The sequence below is a fragment of the Nannospalax galili genome, unplaced genomic scaffold (assembly GCF_000622305.1).
Source record: "Nannospalax galili isolate Female #2095 unplaced genomic scaffold, S.galili_v1.0 scaffold461, whole genome shotgun sequence".
In the NCBI taxonomy this organism is placed as follows: domain Eukaryota; kingdom Metazoa; phylum Chordata; class Mammalia; order Rodentia; family Spalacidae; genus Nannospalax; species Nannospalax galili.
This window is the reverse complement of record NW_008349975.1, coordinates 8,370,896-8,374,196: the sequence shown is the minus strand read 5'-3', so window position 1 is coordinate 8,374,196 and position 3,301 is coordinate 8,370,896.

Sequence of the window (3,301 nt, the reverse complement as noted above, 5' to 3'; positions counted from 1 at the left end):
AGAAAATAAACGAGTGTGATATAGGCTCGGATGTGTCCTCATGATTAATTAGAGGTCTTACCTTCCAGACATTAATTAGAGTCTTACCTATCATCATGAAATCTGGCGAGCTGTAAGATGAATTACTATTTCCTACTAAACGTTATTAATTTATTCTTTATTAATTTGTTTTTTATAGTTAAAATTTGTGGCAACTCATTTGAATGTTGGGGTGCTATATCTGAGTAAAAAATGTGGGAAAAGTTAAAATACATCAAGTTACAACCTTTCATAGGACACAAACAATTCCACATAATGAAAATAATGCTGATTATTTTCTCTTTAAAGAACAATCAGTGTTGGAATTGCTAATAAGCACACAAGCAGAACTACTTTTGAATTTTCCCAATTACTAAGTTTCTGCAAAATATTACTAAAATCATCACACTTAGCCTTGGATAAGTAAAATATTTTAAGAAAAAAAAAAGAAAACTGAACTTAGAAATTCTTTTAAAAACCTATGATTGTTCTCAAAATGTCTCCATGTAATTCATGCCAGAACTTCCTTACCAGCGTATCTGTCTCACAATACATATGAAGTCATCCTTTTTGGCTTGCTGACATTTCCAATACCTTAATTGGGATACCAACCCTTATTATTTTTTGCTTCAGGGTTCCAGTATTACTGATGGGACACTTTAAATGAATTAGCCCTCAGGCCAGCTCCTCCACTGTGCCCAGATGATAACTGATGAATATGCTAGTCTTAATTCTTTATTTTAGATTGCTCCTTTTCCCCTTTGGTCTTCATTGTAAATGGCGAATTATTTCCTGCATGATTCCCTTAGTTAGTTGATATTTTTTTATTTTTATGCATTGTGCTACTTAAGATATAATAATTGTAAAAAAGAGAAAGAAAAGGGGGAAATGTGCTTGATTCCACACAGACATCAAGAGGAGCATTACTTGGAAAATATGTCAATCACAGTTTTGTTGACTTTTAGTAGACGATTGTAATGTAAGTCCTGTAAAGATACTGGTGCCTTGGAAGAGATTCTGGTAATATCTGGAACATTACTATACCTTAATGAGCACATTGGAAGTTTCTATCAGAAAACAGTATGTTGTTAGAAAGATGAAAGAAGTTGGGCTGAAGAGCTTGCTAAGTGGTTAATAGCACTGGCCATGCACTTCATGGAGGCTATCAGCCACCCTGAATTCAGTTCCAGGGGATCCAGTGTCCTCTTCTGACCTCCACCAGCACTGAACAACATGGGTAGACTTACACACACGCAGGTAACATACTCATAAACATGAAATAAAAAATTTAAAAAATTAAAGAAAAATCATGAAAGAAGCAAGATATGTAAGGATGATAAGAAACAAAAATCCAAGAGAAATATTTTTATATCTCCCATGAAATATGAAAATAAAAACACAAACATCTTATTTAGAAAAATCAAATATTTTAATGTTTTATTGATAATTTTTATAAGAAATCCAATGCTTGAGCAGACATAAGTGAAGTTGATATAGGACAACAAATAGATAATATAAAAAAAGTTCAAAGAAAACATAGTTCATGATATATAAGAAAACACATGGAAACATTTGAAACAGAACTGATCATAGAACTGAAACCAAATCATGTGCTAAAATGAAAAGAATGTGGAGATCATTTCTTATTCCCATAGGGAAGTAGTAAACTGTAACTAGTTACATATACATTGTGCCAAAGATAAGCAATGAAATGCTCTGAAATAATCTCTTAAGATTAAGGTGGGGAATATTTTAATAAAGTTTAAAATCAATCAAGAAACAGTATATTGCAAACATAAAGTTAAGCACACACTAGAGTTATAAACTGTTAGCATGGACAGATAAGTACAAAATTCAGTAACCTGGCTCTCACGTGAAGCCCAGGAACAAAGTCAGGGTGAAAGCATGCAGTAGGTACATGTTATCAGGCTGGTTCTGATAGAAGTAAATTAAGGTTGTCACACATTGGCCAATGACGTTACCATGTCAAAAAACCAAGGATTAGAATTAAATCAACTTTTTGCACCTGAAATAAAAAGGGAGAAGATAATTGACAAACTTGAAAAGTCGCAAACTCTGATACAGAAGTCATCGAGTTTCTAAAGTTTGCTATCTTATCAATGAATTCCTTTGCAAGCAAAAAATAAAAACAAAATTAAAACCTCTTAAAATGTTATGAATAGAAGATGCCTAATAAACTACGTTTTCATTCTCTTCATTTTCATGAAAAGATGAGCATGGGGAAAAATTAAGATTTAGCATATTTTTAAATTCAGCCAAGGCAACATACAATAGCAGAAACCATCTCGGATTGGTGTTAAAATATTATGAAATTTGTAAGTCAATTAAAGTGAAAAAGAATGTTTGAAGGCAGACATCCAACATGACTAGTTAATGATGATCCTACAGTCAGTGGGTTATTAAACAAAACCCCAAATGCAGCATATGGAATACCTCCATATCAGTTGTTTAGTGACTCCTCAGAGGTCTCACAAATAATGCAGAATTTTAAAAAAAGATTTTTAAATTTTTTAATTATGTGTATGTATGAGTATATACACATGACTGCAAGTGCCTGCAGAGGCTGCTAACCCTGATACTGGGTTTCAGGGTTCTTAACATCTGGATATGGGTACTAGGAAACAAATTCAAGTTCTCAGCAAGAGCAGTAGACGCTATTAACCATCGAACTCTCTCTCCAACCCCGGTACAAAGTCTTGCCATTCCTCTTCATTTCCCACCAGAAACAGATGATACGAGCCTATTCCTTGGGGCTGGAGAGTTGACTCAGCGGTTAAGAGCACTGACTGCTCCTACAGAAGACCCGGGTTTGATTCCCAGCACCCATATGGCACTTATGAACCGTCCTTAACTCCAGTTCCAGGGGAATCGAAAGCCTTCTCCTGACCTCTGCGGCATTGCCAATTCGAGTACACTCACATGCAGGCAACACACTCATATACACAAAATAAAGATAATAAACAAAGTAGTTAAAAAATAACCTATACCTGAAGATTCCACACAGCTTGGTTGCAAGATATAGGGAAATCAAACCAGAACTAGCTGGATTTTTATACAGATTATACCATTAATTTTATCTATGCATATTTATAGCACTTTCTAAAAGCTTGTGTTTTGATAACCTTTGTCTTAGTGTTCATTTTTATGAGTAAAAACCTAATCTCATTAAATTCGCTTGTGGTATTCATTGCCTATATTTGATGGACTGTCCTTGGACTCCACTTCTACTGATTTGTTTCTTCAGTTTTTAAAATTGCTTTTT